At 37.3% G+C, this 20,694-nt stretch overlaps 1 long non-coding RNA gene across 1 annotated transcript in view; it reads left to right on the forward strand.

Moving 5' to 3' along the window:
* The window catches only part of LOC107083592, a 37,639-nt gene extending 19,467 nt beyond the window's left edge, over positions 1 to 18,172 (forward strand). The window contains exon 3 of the long non-coding RNA XR_001481186.1: positions 18,025 to 18,172. This is a non-coding gene — a long non-coding RNA (uncharacterized LOC107083592). The remainder of the gene's footprint in view (positions 1 to 18,024) is intronic.
* The last annotated feature ends 2,522 nt before the right edge of the window (positions 18,173 to 20,694 follow it).

Below are 20,694 nucleotides of genomic sequence, written 5' to 3' on the forward strand. Positions count from 1 at the left end.
AGTCATTGGGGTTATTTATTGTTTGTATATTTAGTTTTCATATCGTACAGGCTTTAAGTGAAGGAGCTGAGATAAAACAAAAACTGCACAGTAGCCTCTTATTACCAGCAAATGAATACTGGATTTCATTCAGAATGGCTTTGGGTGCTGCTTTTCTTCCAATATATCTTCATAATTATCTATATCCAATCAATTTAGATTATCTGGTGCCACTAACAAAAAAGCAAAATGAAAAAACAACACAGCTTTATGTTGCCACCACTATATTCCACTGTGGGGATGGTGCACTAAGGTTGATATGGTGTGTTACTCCACATATATGCATTGTCCCCTACATTACTTTTGACAACTGTTAATGAGATTTCAGTTCTATAGAAGCTTTCTTCTTGCTACTCTTAAAAGTTCAGACTGTTTGAATGCACATCATATAGTTATTCTGTTGACAGAGTTTCCAAGCTGAAGTTTAAATCTCTGCAGCTCCTCTAGAGTTATATTAGACCTCTTGGCTGCTAAACCAAGTAATGATGTCCCTGCCCATCCTGTGGTTTCATTAAATCTCCATTGAGGCAGCTAGGATGTTTTTTTTTTCCTTCATTTATTTCCTGTGAAGACACTAAGATCAGAAGGTAAGTATGACAGTCTCTCTCTGCTGCCCGAGATACTGTATCTCATCTTGCACAGCATTGGAAAGAGAAGAAGCTTCAACCTTGCAGGAACAGTCAGCATCAGTCTGGAACATAATATGCACATGAAATGAGCACATATCCCCAAAACACACAAAGGCTTCACTTTGCTCCTATGATATCTGTACTGAGCTGCAGCAGTTGGGGGAACCCCCGGTAGCATATCTTGCACATGCATTATCATTCGGAGCTGTCGTGTTTATTTTCATTCTGGTTCCTCTCTGCACTCTGCTCCCTGGGGGCTCGGAGGAACCCATTTGTAGCTTTGGTGACTTGAGCACTGCTTTAAGCATGCTTAATTAGGCAAAGTGAGTGGCTGTGAGATATGTATGCCTTCCTCTCTTCTGGTTCATCATTTCTCAATGTTTTCCGATCTTTTATGTTTCTAATAGGTGAGCAGTGCATTCTTCAAATATGTTTTATTTGCTCAGTTTTAGCATTGTTAGTGTGCTTTAAAATTGGTCTATATTTTAATAAACCCCTTAAGGAGTCAAAGGTTTTCTGTTGCAGCAAAATACAAATCCCGGAATTTGCACTAAAGGAAAACAGTACTAATGAACTGTCATTACAGCTTTGATGCAAAAAAAAAAAATCATCATTAAGGATTTAATGCACACATTACACAGTACCGTTGTGCATTTATTGACTGCACTGGTAAAGACATGTAAAAAAAATTACATTTATATTTTATTGTTGTACTATTTTGTATAAAATAAAAAACAAAACTATATAATTGATTTTAATTTGATTTTAATAGTGAATGAGGAAATGTTTCTAACTAAATCACTGGTGGACCAGAGTCAGTACCCCTGCTGTACAATCCCTTTCAGCAAAATGTTGGCACTTAGGCTTCTTTCATAGCATGTTACAAGGTTAGAGTACACTGAGAGTGGATCTTATTCCATTTCTTTTTGCACAGTCTAGATCAGTCAGTGTGTTCATTCTTGTGTGCCTCTCCATTTAGCTCACCCCACAGATTTTGTGGAATTAAGACTGAGACTTGTTTCATGCTTAAGTCTAGGCGAAGTATGGCATTCTGGGACGGGAAGCTGGCCATTGCTCCTTTTAGGATTCCTCCTAGGTTCTTGTCTGAGGTTCTCTTTGTTACTTCTCAAGAGGTCCTTTGTGGTATCCAGTCTTCAACAGAGCTCCTTTGTGGTGTTATGCAGTTATCATTTGATTATGAAAAATGTATTACAAATTATAATATAGAATATAGAACAGTTGTTAAAAATTTTATTATTCTTACCAAAACCATCCACATCTATACTAGAAATTATGTTTGACTGTGTAGTTTAATATTTCTAAATAATAATTTGGAGTCTCAATAAACAGTCATTTACTGAATTTACCATCAAATGTGGTTTTTAAAAAAGTGGGTTTGCTAAAATGATGAATATTGGTTGCAAGGTCTCCAGGCAAGGCAAGGAAGTTTATTTTCATTGTAGAATTCAATGCAAAGACAATTCAAAGGACTTTACATGGTGCAGACAATAAAATAGAACAAAATAAAAGCAGAATAAAATAAAATAAGCATGATAAAATGATAAAAGCGGGTTTTAAAAAAATAAAACTGTTTGACCTCAACTTGGTCCTGTCAGGTTTGGTGGATGTTTGTAGAGGAACCAAATGCGGAGACGGAAGGCAGAGATGCTTTTTTTTTTTTTTTTACAGATTTTATGATGAGGTAGTTTGCAGCAGAAGCATACATCCAGAAATAAAAGGCAGGGAACTCAGGAAACAAAACAATGAGATGCTTGGGAAAAACATAGATAGTTTATGGAATGATAAATTATGGAATGAAGAGAATCCAGCAATGAGTAAGAGGATGAATAAATAAAGTAGACAGAACAATGAATGAAATAATCACCTAACTGGGACAAGGTGTGGACAGAATGAGATAAATAAATACCAAGAGTACTGAAAAGAGATAACTAAATAAACACCACGGAAGTGTAAAAAATTACAAGTCATTCAAAAATGATATTAATATTAACAGCAAACACAGACAAAGCAAAAATCAAAGCATAACTGAAAACTCAAAGTGAAAACCATAACAACGAATCATGACATGTCCAACTGAGAACTTTAAACTAGTAATACCTCAGTTAGCAGTTTGACTTCAACAGTCAAAGGAAGTTCTACACAAATGTTTTTTTTTTTTTTTACTCAGGCTTTCAGCACTTTTACATTGTTCTGAAAATGTGTTCTAGATAAGTGGGGCATAGGAACTAAATGTTGCTTCTCCGTGTTTGGTTCTGGTTCTGGGTGTATACAGAGTAGGCTTGAACTAGGAGACCTGAGTGGTCTGGGTGGTTGATAAACTGACAACAAATCTGTTATGTATTGAGGTGCTGATCCATTCAGTTATTTATAGACTAAAAAAAAGATTTTAAAGTCTATTATCTGAGCTACAGGGAGCCAGTGTAAGGACTTCAGAACTGGGCCGATGTGCTCTACTTTCTTAGTTCTAGTGAGAACATGGGCAGCAACATTTTGGATCAACTGAAGCTGTCTGATGGACTTTTTAGGGAAACTTGTGAAGAGACTGTTGCATTAATAAATTCTGCTAAAACTTAATGCATTAATTAGTTTTATCAAGACCCTGCTTGGAAATTAGTGCTTTAATCCTGGAGATGTTCTTCAGGTGATAAAAGGCTGACTTAGTAACTGAGTTTATGTGCCTCTGGTTCAGGTCTGAATCCATCATGACAGAAAGATTCCGGCCATAATCAGTGGTTTCTAGCTGTAGTAGCTGAAGCTGTGAGCTATCTCTGGGTGTCTCCTCCTTTGGTCTGAAGGTAGTTACCTCAGTTTTGTTTTTATTCAGTTGAAGAAAAATTATGTCGAATCCATATATTGATCTCTGGTTATAAACTTCTAGCCAGCGCTCTGATGCTTTGATATAAATATAGGGTTAAACTCAACAGGTTCAAATAACAGATTAATGAAAGCATTTAGAAGAAATCCCTAGGTTAAGTTAAGTTCCCCCAGAAGCAAGCATCAGCATTTAAAACTACTTTAAAGATATCTACCTGCCCAGGCAAAGGTTTAAAAGAACAAAAAAAAGGACACGGTTATACTTTTTTCATTGCCACTGTCACTGCCCCATCGCAGTCAATTATTGGCCAGCATATGGCTATGCTATTCCCATCTACATCAATGTTAGTTATTTTTAATTATCCTAAGTGATAAGATTCTATTGTTCAACATGTGAAACAGACTAAATAATACCACATTGTTATACCTTGTTATTATTATTATGTATGACATGGTGATGATAAATAAACCACCCTTTAGTCAAGATGTATCCAAACCTACTGGTCAAGCAAGTGAAACAAGTCAATTTTTTCTCAAAGGATTAGCTCATGACCATCACATATATGTTGCAGCATTCCTCCCACCATTAGGAGGATAGATTTCCCCTACGCATTTATTCAGAAGTCATCATTTATCACAGAGCAGTGTGGGGCACACTAATTCAATTTCAGAAAATGCTGACTGTCCTAGTAGGAATTGTTAAACAGAAAAAAGACTGGATTTCATCATCTCAAATGTATTTTATATAAACTCAATATGGGATTATCATACTTTTATGACAGCATAGTGATATTAAATATTGTGTAGCAAACAAACTAAACATATCAACTCTTGAAAAAAAAAAAGTGGAAAAAGAAAAATATCTATAGCCAATCATTTACCTCATTTTGTAAATTTGATTAAAACATGGGATTAATAATCTCTTGTTATCCAACAAGATCAACTAACTAAAGAAGTGAAGCTAATTTTCATTTTCTCATTTTTCTTATAGCGTGCTGTCTCTCTATTATTGTGTGCCTTAGGTTTATATAATAATTTAACAAAAAACTGTTCCTCTTAATGCATAATGCTCTGGAGAGCTTTTCCGTTAAAGTTAAATCATTATGCAACTTCCTTCATTTTAGTTTAAATGTGTACCATGGCTGTACGGCACTATGTTAAACTAACTATTTGAAGCTACATTTTAAACCTTCTGTTGAAGGAAAGAAATTAAAATGAAATGAAAATACCTGCACAATACATCTGCAATATCAATATCTCTTTTGCAAAGGACTGCTTAACTAAATATTTTATAGGCTAGGGTTCATCTGTCTGCTTTAGTGCTGGTGAAAGCATGAAGCCTCAACAGGAAGCACATCCACAGGCACATGTGATGGATATATACTTAAAACGATAACTCACTGATAACAAATGGAGGGAAGGAGATGTGGATAGAGGGCCAGACAATGAGGAGCAAATAAAACAAGGAAATAACTTAATTTAGGTGAATACAATTATACCGACAGGTGCGGATTGTGACTGTTTATATTGGGGTTTTCCCTACCAGATTGAAGATCTGCTCTGGGGTGGGGGAGAGCAACTGTCATAATGACGAGGACTACTTCTTGGAGGAGAGATGGCAAATTTCAAGCCCCAGAATGCTAATCAAAGCTCCTTCTCATCCTTACCCAGAGACATGTGAAGTCAAAATTTGGCCTAAAGTCCAACAAATCTCATTGCTCATATGAGCAATTTTATTTAAAAGACTCGGACATAAACTGCTCTCCATGTGCACCTTGAATGTTTTTTTATGCGCAGATTTAATACAAGTCTTCCGATATGTCAGAAGCATGACTGCATGCTTTGTATGCCCCTATAGATTTTCTCCTACTTACATGTGGACCTGTTTCTGCCTGCTCACGTCAACTTTTGTCACTTTGAGAATTGAACTAGCCTGCTTTTTATGTTTTTAAAACAAATAGCAACTTTGTATCTACAAGAGGTGTTGTGATATTATAGCAAGTGGAACAAATGAAATGGGAGGGTAATGATGAGTAACAAATAAAAAACTTCTTTTTTAAGTGTAGTATTTTATGTGCAAGTTATCCATGTTGATGATTTTGATGAGTTTGAGATTACTCCTTATGTTGCCTTGGTATATTTTTTATTTTTATTTTTTTGTCGGCAGGGCTTTACATGTAAGGAAATAATGCTCATTCTGCACATTCTGTGGCATATTTTAGTTCTGAAACTCATCTTAGACCACTTTTTAAACTATGCAAAAATCTGGAAGTGTATTTTTTGTTTTTATCAAATCACATCAGATATTGTATTATTATTTGGTCTAATGCAAATATTACGGAGCTCAAGCTGCTAGAGTCCCTCTATAAGGATACTATTAAAGTTCTGTTTAGAAAGCCACGGCATTACCACTCCTAATTAGGCAAAACTTGATTAAATATGTAAATGTGTGTCTTATTTTTAAAGTAGTTAATCATCTGTCCTCTCCTCTCCTGGAGCAGTTTGTGAATGTGCAATCTGCTGCTGTTCATAATACCAGAGGAGCAATCAGAGGAGACTGCGTAATTCCACTGAGAAGTGCTTTCGGTCATGCTTCATTCTCAGTGAGAGCAGCGCAAGAAAGAAAAAAGTACCAGTGGTCATCAGGGAAATGGCCTCTTATAACACTTTTAAGGTTCACCTGAAGAAACGGCTTGTTGATCAGCACTAAGTCAATCAATTGTTGCATGATTTAAAGGTACACTATGCAACCGGTGTTGATTTTCCAGCGAGGCTCCCCTCCAGAGGACGAAAGTAAAAGTGCACTGTCGTAAATATGCACAGCTGTTCTCCTGGTTTCTCCGTCAAGCCAGGCACGGTTGTTTTGAGCTTAGCAGACAGGCGAACGCAACGAATGACTAAGCATCTGACGCGCGTGACGCGCCGCAAACGCGCTGCTGCTCGAGATGGAAAAATTTAATTTTTGATGCTCGACATGCCGCGTCAACCAATCAGAGAAGCTGATCTGGGAGCTGGCAGGGAGAGAGACACAGCGCTGATGATCAGAGCGCTATGATCACTCCTCTTAAACTGTTTATTGACGCCTAAATTAACTTAAAATGCAGAAATCTGCCGGCAGAATATGTTGGCTTTTATTATCCTGCTGCCTGCAGTTTGGATTATATAGATGAAAAACACCTACCAGCTGCCGCAGTGAACCGCGAGGAGGCGACCCGGCCAGAGGCTGCTGATGAAGGGATTCCTACTGTTGGCGCACCGCTGGTATGTGGGGGTCTGAGCGGCTCCGACAGAAAAAATATTGTAAGGCAGGATGATAATCTGAATGAACTGACGGCACTGATTGCGTTTTCAGGTGGATTTTCTTACTTAAAAACATATTAAAACTACTTTATTCCCACTGATCACAGCAAATATAGCTGCAAGGCAGAGAAAGGATAGTGAAGCTCCGCCCAACGCGCGTCAGACACACTTTTGCACCGCGCAGCCAGAGCAGCAAAGCTGCTTCAGCCGCGCGTCAGAACTAACTGGTACAAGCAGTAAAAATGAAGCAGCAGACGCGATTTTGCTGCTTTTGCTGCGTCCGGTGTGAAAGCAGCACTGCACAAAGATCGCCACTGTGCTAGCAACGAGCATGCTTTTAACTGGGGCGTGTAGCAGTTCTCGCCGTAAAGCAAGACCGACTCTCGCGAGACTTCTGAGCCTGTGGGTGCGGGTCGGTGCTCCTGCAATTGCAAGTGCGGTATTTCCCCCACAGACCACCAGGGCGGCCGAGAATACCTTTGTTCAACCTGAAATGACTCATTTAATCATCCAAAACGTTATGGAACACATTAATTAACTGAAAAATGTTGCATAGTGTGCCTTTAATGTTTATTTTTATTTTATATAAAATGTTTTTACACAGTTTGTTTGAGTGTTATATTGTATGCATTTTAACTTGATGCTTGTTTTTAGCAGCAGATGAAAAATACCTCTTGTTCTGGTACCTTTACAAAAATCTTTATTAATTTTCATATTAAATTATTAGTTTATTTATTTAAATAAATAAACTAATAAAGAGATACATATACTGCAATATCAAATGCAGGGGAAAAGCATTGACAGAACATTATTTACATAGCAGATATGCAACAGTTGGAGAAGGGTTCAGTGAACCATTGGCAATCATAATAAGGTTTTCAGTTTCTGGAGACATCTTTATTGTTTTTCTTTTTATTTTCAAAAACTTCAGTTGGAGCATCTAATAAAAAAAATAAAAAAAGAATACAAAAGAAACCAGACCTAATATACTATATTAAGCTTACATTGATTGATAGCTTGAACTCATTGACACACTTTCATCAGTTTTCAGTCTCCACCTAAATATATTTAGTTGTATTGTGCAGCATTCAACATCAAAAAAGAAAACAAAAATAACATCAGCCTTTCTCCCAATATAAAAGCAGTAATATTTTTAGTAGTTTTTTAAGATAACTAACCCTACAGGATTCATTCATAATGTCATTATTGTGCTTACTCTTTTTGAGTATCAAGAATCTTTATTATCATAATGGGCCCATCATTGTCAGGCCACATTACCCAGAATACACATGAATAAAAACACAGACATAAATTGATAAAAAAAAAAAAACATGTATACAAGTTTTAAGGACAATCAGGAGGAAAAGTGGAACACTTATAGCAGCTGGAAAACATCCCTTCACAGCTCTGGGAAATAAAAACCTGTTTTTAAGTCAATTTGACTGGATGTAATGTTCCCGAATTGCTTTCCAGATGAAACTGGGACAAGCAACTCATAGCCTTGGTGGACAGGAGCTGTAGCAATATGCCTGGGCCTTTTCTGGACTTGTGTAACATAAACTGGGTCCAGATCTGGCAGACGGCTGATTGTGCCTTCTTTAGGTCCTTTCTCTCCTGTGCCATGCAGCCATACCACACTGTCGTGCTGATACATAGGATAATTTCCACTGTAGCCCTACTGCTAGTAGCTAAGGAGAGCCTCCATGTTTTCAACACGCTGATAAAGAATAGCTGTTGTTGGGCCTTCTTCACCAAGTAGGAGCAGTTCTCGGTCCAGCACAAGAACTTAATGCTGTCCAGAGGAGTCCTCTGCTCTGCATGTATTCTACATCGACTTCTTTGGTCTTGTTGGTGTTCAGACTGAGGTCATTCTTGGAACACTACTGTATCAGACTGAGAAATGTTTTCTCTGTAATGATTTGTATTGTTTGCTATGAGACTCACCACAGTGGTGTTGTCGGAAAACTTTCCAATCATGTTTGTGATGGGGTAGAAGTGAATAGGGTGAAGTGGGTAGGGATGAGAATGAAACACTGTGGTGTGCAAGTTTTGAGTTTAGTGGGTTCCTCATCCTTACCATCTGGGGCCTGTTGTTGAGGAAATCACAGGTCCAAGGACAAAGTAGTGCAGTCAAATCAAGGTTATGGAGTTTTAGGTCAGCCTGTTAGAAAGGACCATGTTAAAGGCTGAGCTGAAGTCGACAAAAATAAGCAACCTGTAGGTGTTGGGATGCTCAAAATGAGTCAGAGCAAAGTGCAGTGCTAATGATACAGGATCCTGTGGGGAGAGATTCTCCCTGTAGGTGAACTACCTGCTGTGTACACCAGCAGTATTCTGTCTTTGATGTATTTCAGAAGGATCCTGACGACGCATGTTGAGATGACGGAGGTCAAAGCCATAGAGCGCTAATCATTGAGGCAGGGGTTATTTGCTTTTTTGGGGCACATGTACAAAGATGAAGGAAAACAGGCAAACAGAGACATCAGAGAGCTGCAGGGAAGGGTAAAATAAACCTCCAAGTTGTTCAACACATGTAGCCTTGTTGATGTTTACTTCTCTTAAACTTATGCACCAGGGGAGACTGTTTAGTTTTGTGACGGAGTAGTCTTACCAGTTGCTCTCAGGGGGCTTAACCTGGAAATTTAGTCCAGCGCCCCTTGTGGCTCAGAGTCGCACAACATTGGAGCTCACCTCATGTAATTGAGAGGATGAGAGGCTTATGCTGCAGGTCTGACCGTGGATGATATTCTGACTTTTTGCTGCTTTAAAGGTCGAAGTGTTGAAAGAATCTGCTTAAGGTGTCAGGCAGAGCTAGATCATGGCTAAGCCGCTGTTCGCTCTTCCTACAGCCTGTGATAACCCTAATGCCATTCCAGATGATGCGTGGATCTTGTTATGAAAGTGCTCCTCAATTCACTTTTCCATTTTTTTTTTTAGCTTTTTCCTTGTAGGAAAATTCCTGGTCTAAAATTTCCATCCCAGGCATTAGCAAAATTTCTGGTTGTAAAACAACCCTGATTATTATTATTCGTATAACAGAAGTGGTGCAGAAACAGATGTAGAACAGCACAGATGTCGTATATTCCTCCAGATTAGTGTCCTCTTAGAATAAACCCCAGTCTATGTAATCAAAAGAGTCCTTTAAGGCCGAAAAGATTTTCAACTACATTTTAACATATAGAACTTTTTAGTACAGCTCAAAATGATCTATAAGATCCAAATCGTTAGATGTAGGATATTTTTCCTTATGAAGTTAAACATGCAACATGTAACATGTTTTAGACTTTTGTTGGCCAATTGGAGATTCTCTATAATATAATTATCATAGATCAAACTTGAAACCCAATGTTATTATATAAACGAAAGTGGGAAAACAGCTTTGAGAATAAAGAGCAAGAGATACATTCTGACCACAATGTGAGGTCAAAATCCCTTTCTACTAGAAAAAGCTCAGTGGAAACCACTTTACAATGACTGGAATTAAAAAAATGTACATAAAGTGCAACATTAACAGAAATACCCTGTTAAATAAAAAATATTGCAGCTTTTTTAATCAAATCACAGACAAGTTGCGGATTGTTGCTATTGAATAAAAGGCCCGTCTGAAGCAGTGGAACATTATGTGAAAGACAGACAGATGTGCTTTGTTTGACTTTTTTGTTATCACACAAGCCATTAAATTCTACTTCGGGTAGTGCATTATCATGGATGTTATGTCATCGTTTTTATCCCTGTATTTCACTGGTTGACCTGACTGAACCTAAGCAGTAAGCTGCACTATCCTCTTTTCCTGCTTCTCATAATCACCTACATAAAATAAAATAACAATAGTGTAACTGTTAAATCGCTGTATGTAAATCTCCACAGCCACAGCTGCACAGGTTCTGAGAGAGCTGCAAACATCAGAGAGAGGTGGATGGGGGAAAAAAAAGGTGGTGGGAGTGGAGAACAGATGACCAAGAGAAAAATAGATGTGTGTGTGTATCCAAACATATGAAGACACTGCTGCAGATCAGAGCACAGGGGAAGAGGAAGATATGCAGTAGAAGTTTTGATCTTTTTTTTTACATTTGAACCTCCAATTTAGTCAAGTCTGATTTTGAAAGAGAAACTGAGGATTTTTCAGATATTTCAAATTCATCTGTAGCACCTTGGGTTGCCTTCTGGGAGTTAACTTAACTTTACTGTCTGTGGTTCTGGATGGAGAAATGGGTGAAATTTGTTCTTCGCTTTTCAGCCGCGCTGTTTTGTCTAAGCGAAAAGTGCGATCCACGTTTTTCTATGGTTCACCTGAAAAGTCTGCGGGGGCATCCGTCCTGGCATGTAACATTTACCACATTGGAGGCACAGTGGCTGTACCGCACAAATATAGACTCACCCAAACTGGTAAGAAAAAAAGAGAGAAATTAAATTATAATTCTTTTCTTTTTATTTGGATTGAGAAGCAAATAATTCTAAACATACAGTTACTATTCCCTTCCTTTTCCCAATATTCAATATTTTGTCTTTACTTGTTGTTGTCATAATAAATATCAGTGCATGTATGCTGACAGGCATGTGTCATGATGAACATATTTCATGCTTGTGTGATTTATCAAACCAGCAGAGCAGATTCTAATGTTTATGTATTACCAGAATATCCATCAAACTGTGACTTTGAACCTGCAGAGAGCTTGTTTATCAGAGGCACTCAGTTAATTATTGTGTGATCCGCCATTGCTTGTATCACAAATCATGTGTTAACATAATTCATGGACAGCCAGTCAACCAAAGCTGGAGCACATTATGATAAAACCTCTGCACACAATCACCCTTCAGGTCATAAGAGCTGCACCAGTCTCTATTATGAACCATTGCGTTGTGTCTGATTGCTGTGCTCTTTGTGTGGCACCACTGTTGAATTGGCTGGGATGTTTTTTGGCATCATTGCCTTCTGCCACATGAATAGTGCATGAAGAACCAGGCAGATGCTGGTGAATAAAAATTTTGTTGTAATAAATATATAATGTTGAATATAAGGAGTGTTGTCCGTTATACTTGCCCTTAAAAAAAATCCCAAAACAGATCGTTTGTGTGAAACATTAGTACTGTCTAGTTTTTTCATATATAGGAATCTTCAGATGCTCCTTATGAATGAAGAGGACAATTAAATAAAAAACAGTTTTTACTGAAATGTCAATGGTGATATATCCGGTGTTTTGTTTTTTTGCCCTATTATATCGCTCTAATTAAGACAGGGCTTTCTTCATCACATAGCCCATTAAAATGTGTTTGAATTAGCTCAGCCAGTGTGCCAAGACAAAGCTTTGATCTCGTCTATGCTCTGTGCCGACAGAGATGATGAGCTTTTAAACATTAACATACATGCATGGAGTGCATTACACATATACACTGGCTAACTTTTGTGTCTATTTTTTATGCAATATTAATTGTCGTATAAAATACTGTACCTTGCATAATTATTTATATGATATATGTTAGAAGTCCCCAAAATGTAGTATTTTTCTGGGATATTGTCCTCACACGGTGAGAAAAACATGGCCACACATCACACACACACATACATACAAACAATTTGTTGGATTACAAACAGATTTGGTCTATTTCATTGAGAGTTTAACTTAAGTCAACAAAAAGTGTTCATATATTTTAAACAGGAGGACAAAAAATACATGATTTTCAAACCTTTTTACAAATAAATGTCTAAAAAATGAATTTTCCATTTGTATTTAAACCCCTGATCCCCTCAGAAAACATCCAGTCCTACAAAAAGTGTTCTGTTCAGAGTTTTGGTAGATAAAAATAGTGAACAGAACAGAAAAGTAGAACTATGGCCTTAAATACATAAGGCTTTTTGTGCAGAAAATTCTATCTACGGTGAAACATGGTGGTGACAGTATCAACCACTACCAAAAGGATTCGCAAATCCTGGAAAAATTTAAATAAACAAATTAACTCTTAGATTTACAAAATCCAATGATCATTGCTTGAATGGACAAGGAAGAAAATATATATCTGTAAAGATATTTGGGGGTAAGGAGCATTTAATCCAAAACTGGTCTACTGTTCAGTAATTCTGACCTAGGATCATAATCTGGCTCCCAGCTCTAAGGAGGACAATATCCCTTTATTCTATATTTTAGCTTTTACTCTTAGTTAATGCAAAAAATAAGTTCTTGTGGTGACATTGTGATTGGGAGATTTTGAAGAATTATGTATATATGTATATCAAATACTGGCAAAAGTGTACTGGCTTTAGCTTACATTTCATATGAAGCTATAACTTATAAAAAAATATATCACATTCATTCGCTCCGCCAAGGAGGTTATGTTTTTAGGAGAATTTGTGTGTGTGTGTATAATAAAATTATGATTTTAAATGGTGGTCACAATAGCTTGTTATTTAACCAACTGTAATTTGATTCTACAACAGTATAACAGTAATTCCTTGTATTTTATGTAACTTCATGGTCAGATGCAGATGGTAGAAAGCCTGACCTTAGCACTCCATTATACTTTCTCTAAATCCCAATCAGACCACATTCCTTTCACTGATCTCTCCCTTTTTTAGTGACTAGCTCAAATTTGCCAGCATTACCAGTTAGATTAACTTTAGCAGCTTTTGCAAAATAGATCCCCAAAACTCCACGGCTACCGTACATGGCAGATTGTGAGATCTTTAATGGATGTGTGAATTTTATTACACAATGAAAGGTAATTTAAATGTTCAGAACTTATGTTTTAAAAATGTTCTGTTTTAAAACATGCCAGTAGTGAGCATCCGGGACTGAAAAACAACCAAACACAATTCACTCCACAGCCTATCCTCGGGTTAGAGAGGCTGTTGACAAGCACTCTGGTGAGTGCATGCACTGTCAAGCATGCTTAAACATGTGTTTTAGGGCCATGAGTGGTTTGACTTTAGCTGTCTTTGTAGATAATCATTGGTTTTATCAGAAGAGGCATTTTGCTATTTTCGATTACAGCTTCTGAATGTGTGCTTTTTGCTAATCATAATCTTGCTATTTTTGAGAAACTGAATGTTTTACCATTAAATCATTTCAATATCTTCAATGAAAAGTTTTTTTCTTCTTTTTGGATAAGATTGATATATTTTTTATTGTTCCTGCACTGCATTTGTACTATATGTGTAGCTTTTGGTAAAGCAAGCCCAAGACTCACCATTCTATATTTATCATATTGTCATACATGCTATGCTCAAACCACAAGCATACATTTATATATGTGAAAGTATTTGGGTATAGAGCATCTTATCTTAATCTTTTTGGTAACAAATGTTAAATTGGATGAAAACTTAAGATTTTTGAACTCCAGTAAAATTCAGCTTTTCTCTCTGTCTACCATCCCTCCTTTTAGTCCTGCTTCGCTTTATTCTGCACTTCACTGTGCAAACCTCCTTTCTGCTTTGCTCCACATTGCTTAAAACATTACATTATGAAAAGTTATTCACTCCTGAACGTGCTTTTACATGGGGATATGGGGACATAGAAATCACTTGCTCCACCCAGGCACTTGCATTCTGTGTTAATGCACATGTAGGACCTTGTGCTTCTCCACCTTTCTTTGACGATGCCATACAGGTCTGCAGACATGCTTAACAAATTCAGTAAGTTTGCCCTTAGTTTATTTAGGAAGGCAGGATTTTGTCTTTCAGGTGACTTTGGGAAGGTTTTAATGTTGGAATACTTCCTCTACCCACCTCTTACTTATCAGACGTGGGTAGAGTACCAAAAAAATTTATTCAAGTAAGAGTAGCACTACTTTAACAATGTTCTACTCGAATAAAAGTAAAAAACTGTCATCCAAGAAATTACTCAAGTAAAAGTTTAAAAAAAAGTATTCGGTGGAATGTCTGTATGTATGTTAAAGTACATATTGGCATTAATGGTTTCTCAATTGACCCCCCGCAGCTGACAGAACTAATGCTTCTGGAAATTAAGTCTGGTCCACCACCATGCAAAGCCATTACTATTGCATTTGTATTTTTAATAGAACTCATTATTTTTTGTAACAGCAACTTTGGTCATGGCGTTGCATTACGATCACACCCATCATGAAAGGGTCAGACAATAAGGGCATGTTTATTGAAAAATGTGAGTGACATCATGTGGTCATGCAACACTATCACTTTTGACTTACAGCAGATATTTACTTGGAAATTAATTATTTCAGTTGTTTTTTTTTTCTGTTGTACGAGACTTTTTAAAAGTTTAGGTAAAGTGAAATTAACTGTTTAAAAAAAAATACTAATTTTCAATTGGAACACCATAACATTTTTATTTTAGAACAAACTTGGACATTTCACTTTTTTTTTGATCCATGAGTGGCTCCTTGGTTCCGTGGCTCCCTTTATAAATCAAATGATATATTGTTTCCCGGTTTTTTGTATAATTTTGTTTTCCTGGGCCCCCATGAAAAATATACTGGCCCCAACCTGGCCCCCTTGGTGAATCTTTTTTTTAGAACCATCACTGCCTGAGTACTGACAGAGCCACCCCTGATTGCTATAACCTCTACAGCAATGCTGCCAACACTCATAAAAACAATTTCCGGTTATGACAGTGAGCATTTGCACTCAACTTCTTTGAATCATTGAGATTCATGAGTGGAACATGTTCTTTTAAACTGTTTTATAGTCCTGACCACAGCTCAATTTAAGCATGTTGGCATCTTTACACAAAACAACAATTTTTCATTTTCAGATCTTTAGAGTTTTTTTTTTGCGTTTTTTTTGTGAGGTGCCATTTGGAATATCCAGCGACCAATGCAGGAGTGTGAGAGAGATAACAACAACTTTTAAGCACCTGAAGGCACAAGATTTGAAATGGAGACATTTTAATTCTAACAATTCATTTTACCCTGGGCAGGGGTAAATGGTTCATCGGGCAGGTTAAAATATTTACAAATATATGAGGGATGTACTACCTTTGTGAGAACTTTATGTCTACACTAAGGCACAATAACACAGACAAGTTAAATGCCTTGTCTAATGCAACTACATACTGTTGTGACTTTATGCTATTTAAATTTATACTATTTAATAAATGTCTGCATTCTATTGTTATTCTTTGAACACAAGCCCAACTGGCTGAAGGGCAAATAAGTAAAAGAAGAAACAGTAAACTCTGCACAAGTATGTAATACATTAACAAGAACTCCCAATCAATATATACAAATTTATCAACAAAAATTATCTAATAAAATTTTATTTCAATTCAATTTAATAATATAGCACTATTCACAACAATTAAAGGCACTTTACAGAGACAATTCAATCCGCAAAACAGTCAGCTAGCTTTTGCTTCTGTTGACTTGCTTTACTCAACAGTGGATATGTCAAGCTGGAAAAACGTTCCTTATCTTGCAAGACCTGTAACCTCTGTAGAGGAGGCCAGGTGCATCTTTTTCTGGGTCTCCTGGTTTACAACATATGAGATCTCTGGCTCCAAGTTATTGCTGTAAATCAGAGAGAAAGTTGCAGACAGTTTGCTTTGCAGAAATCCGGTTCTCGAAGTAGCCTAAAGGTCCACTTAGCTTTTAAGCAGTCTAAAGAGTGAGATTCCCTGGGCTGTAAAATATTATATTCTCCAATGTCGCTTTCTCTCTTTAGATCCTTAGGAAAGATAAAGAGTGTGGGGGTTTGCAAAACCTTTATACCAAGCACAGTAGGCATCACATTTTCCTATGAGTGTTTAAGCTTGGAGAGTAGAGAAAAGCATCTTGCTCTATCAATGTTTAAAATCAATATCATGGCTTATGGCATATCACTTGTGTGTTACGTCTAAAAAATTCAAATATATGGAGTGGACAAAGAACATCATTAAAACACAAGAACACACCAGAAATGTTATGGAAAAGTTGTTGAGACATTTAAAGCAGGGTTAAGTTAAAAGAGAGCATTAACCTAAGGGATCCCAAGCTCCCATGGTAACTTTGGGAAAGCTAAAGAGATCTTTAAATCTCTTTCAACAATCCGTCGAGGGAAAGCATTAAGTTCACATATTTCTAAGTTTAAACATTTATGTTTACTCATTGTAAGATTGCGATCTTAAACTAAAACCACTGTCTAAGATTGGACATGTGAAAGTTTTTTGTATATAAGAAAAATTTTAAGCTGTTATTTATGTTCTGAAGCAAGTCAGTTTCTTTTATATCTAGTGTGCCACATCATCAAATAAATAAATGCAATTGTTTGTTCACAATAAGCTCCCCTCCTAAGAAGGGAAAAATCAGTATTGGTTGACATCGCTGTATGTATTCCTGTTAGGTAACTACCAGAAACTTGGAGAAATCTGCCTCCATGTTCCTGTGTGTGATTGTTGGAAAATTGTTAGCAAACCAACTTACGGACATGTGAAACATTACGGACAGGGGAAAGCTGATGGGTAGAGGCGTTTGAAAATGCCAAACTGTTTGATAATAATAATTAAACTTTATTGATCTCATATTGGAGAAATGTACCTCTGTATTTAACCCATCCCCTTGGGGAGCAGTGGGCTGCCATTGTGTGGTGCCCCGGGAGCAGTGTGGGGTTAAGGGTCTTTGCTCAGAGACCCACAGTGGCAGTCTGTGGGAGTGGGGCTCAAACTCAGAACCTCAGGATTCCAAGTCCTATGCCCTAACCACTTATTAATTTGATTAGTTCCTCTGAGTTCACTTTCCATAAAAAATATAAAACAAAACATTTGCAAATACAAAAGAATGTCATTTACCATCAAACCTAGTCTTAAATTGGACTGTTTTAACACATACAGTATATAGATATACATATTAACACAGATATGAGGATACTAAAGTGTTTCCCTAAAGGAAACCACATAAATGTGCTGGGGTGATTTCTTAGAGATTCCCACACACACAGAAAACGCTTTTTTTTTTTTAAAGATGTATCCCACCTGCCTCAGCATTATCTCTAGCTTGTTTTTAGCTACCTTCATGCTCTCAGGGAAACAAAGAGCAGAAAAGGAAACAGATTCAACTTTTGTATTTTTCCTCTTTGGAGTTTCAACCAGCACCAGACACCCTTGTGCCTTTATTCACTTGCTTCTCTGTTTCACTTTGGACACTGAGTCATATCAGCTGTACGGCTCTTTTACACATCACCTTAATCATTCCTGATAAAGCATAAATAAAGCATTGCCCCTGCTGCATTTGTGTTTTAAATGAGTTTACTAGGTCTTGTTTGGGTTGTTCCCCACAGTGGAGCGATGCATGAGTGTGATGCAGTCTGGGACTCAGATGGTGAAGCTGAAGGCAGGATCCAAAGGACTGGTTAGACTCTTCTACCTGGATGAGCATCGGTCCTGCATCCGCTGGAAGCCTTCACGCAAGAGTGAGAAAGCCAAGAGTGAGTAGGACTTTAATGTACTCATCTGCATGCAGTAACAGTTTGGCTGTATGGGTTCTATCTTTTGTGTTTTGCTTTCTTTTAACATACATCAAACTCTGTCAAAATCATATGGAATAATTATAAAACTATAGAAATATTCATTGTTTGATTTTTATTTGTTTTTTCTGCTACTTAAAGTTGCACAGGATAAGCAGAAGGGGTTTTGAGCGCAAAACACACTTGTTAGCTCTAAACACCTCATTTGAACTTGGCCAAAACCTGTTATTTTGACAAACATGCTTCTTTTCTACTGCAACCTCAACACCTTATGAAAAAGCTAGAATAGTATTATTTCCTTAAAAAACGATAATTTTGAGACACTTGATCCAGTTTGGCATATGATCTGAGAAATTATTTGTTTGATACCTGTAGCAATTTAAACATGTTTTAATTAAATGGGCAGACCATTCCTGATTCTCTGCGTCTGACTTTCCAATCAAGATAGACCAGGGGGCTATTCTTTTAACCTATAACAAAGTTTCATGAGAATCTTATCAGTAAAACCGGAGTCTCGCTAGCAAAGTAAACATTTTCTACCTATGGGAAAATACAAATTAGAATGGATAAATTCAGATATGAAAATGATATAAGTTCTGAATGTGTCATGCCCTGGCCTGGCCCCCTGCTGCTGCACTTAGAATCAGCTGCAGCTGTACTCTTCTGTTACAGTGTAATCAAACTCATACTCTACACCTGTTTGGGCTTTATATACTGGGTCCCCACAGACCCCTGTTGCCAGATTATTGAAAGCCTTCTCTCGATATTTGAATTTCCCTGCCTTTCTTCACCAGGACATTATACTGTTTTTTTAATCAATCTTTCAAAAATGCCCACTATGTTTCGCTAATATTAGGTTCTGTATTGATCACCTAATAGAATTATAATATTCTATTAGAATAGAAGATCACCTAATAGAATTATCTGGGCAATATGAACCCATTGCTGGCATACATAATCTGTTCAGGAGTCATGCTCATAGACCCTGACTTATGGATTCAGCAGTAGAAGAATAGAGGTATGAGACACCTTCAAGGTATCCAAACTGGGTTTTCTGTTACCTTGGTTAGACGTAATAAACTGAAAAAGACTCTGTTAGGTTTATGCCCACGATATTAACCACCTCATACATTTTACTCTCCATCTATACCCAGAGTTGGAGAAGAACCATAAAGAGTTGGAATGGGATTATAAGGCAGCAGTGAGGATGTTCTGCTGGCACCAATAATTGCATTTCCCTCAACTAGCCCACCACATTGCTGCTGTAGAGCCTACTCCTAAAACCTTGACTTCTGCTTGTCCCTGGGGGACACCTCAGCCTCTGCTCACACCTCTGAGGGTCGGGGGAAACCTCAGCCTCCCCTCATATTTGACCCTAACTGACCCCTTGAGCTTAAGTCATCAGGGATCCAGGCAATGCCTTGGCTCAAGACAGTCTTGCAAAAAAGAATACACAAATTTAAATACACAGATTAATGCAGTGAACTTACACAATCACAATAATCCCGGTTTATGTTATAAATTTGTCTACATTTTACTCCTCAATTTTTCAGTATCCCTTATTTTTTCCGAGAGCATCTGTAGAGCTTTAAAATAATCTGAATCTACCAGCCACATTGCTGCAGCTCTGAGGGGATTAACAATAAACACTGCATTGCCCTGTCAAAGCATCATTGTCGCTTCTTTATCATGTAGGATTCACTCATCTTACCCGCTGCAGCAAACATCTGTCCACAGGCACCCAATTGTGTGTAAATGTGGGTATCTTTTTTAGTGTGTATGCTAGGGAAATGTCAAGCTCTGATAAGCTGCTTAGATCATCTCTCTTGACATAATGAGAAAAAACACAACAACTTCCAGGTTATTTACTCGAATGTGCATGTTTGTGTGTGTGTGTGTGTGTGTGTGTGTGTGTGTGTGTGTGTGTGCGCGTGTGGGTGTGTGTTTGTTCAGGATCAGAACAAGGCTGCCATATTGTTAGTAACAGCAGTATTTGAGAGATGAGATTATGTAACAAGATATAATAAAATTGAATGTATTTGGACATTTTTTATGCATTTCTAAGGAGATTCTAAACAATGGAACTGGTGATCATTTAAAAACACAAGATTTACTGTTTGAATTAAATAAATGTTTAATTTTGATGAGTTTCTTAAAATGTTTGAAAGTAATTTCACAGTGGTAGACACATGCACAGGTTAAAATGCATGAGTAGCTTTTGTATAGAATTCAGAACAGGACACAATTCACTGCAGGCTGTTCTTAACACAGACAGGATCTCAGATGGCCAAGTTCACACAAATCTCATTAGACTGTGAAAGTCTCTCAAGCCTTAAGCAGTTGCTTACTCTGTACTGTTTAAAAGGATAGACTAAAGCAGACAAAGTGGAGGAAATAATTTGTCGAGTTCATGGTTTATTTTAAAGGGATAGTTCGGTATTTTTGACATGAATCTGTATGGCATCCCCATCACCAGTGTCATGC

This window comes from Cyprinodon variegatus, unplaced genomic scaffold (assembly GCF_000732505.1).
Source record: "Cyprinodon variegatus isolate N-32 unplaced genomic scaffold, C_variegatus-1.0 Scaffold4, whole genome shotgun sequence".
NCBI classification, from domain to species: Eukaryota; Metazoa; Chordata; class Actinopteri; order Cyprinodontiformes; family Cyprinodontidae; genus Cyprinodon; species Cyprinodon variegatus.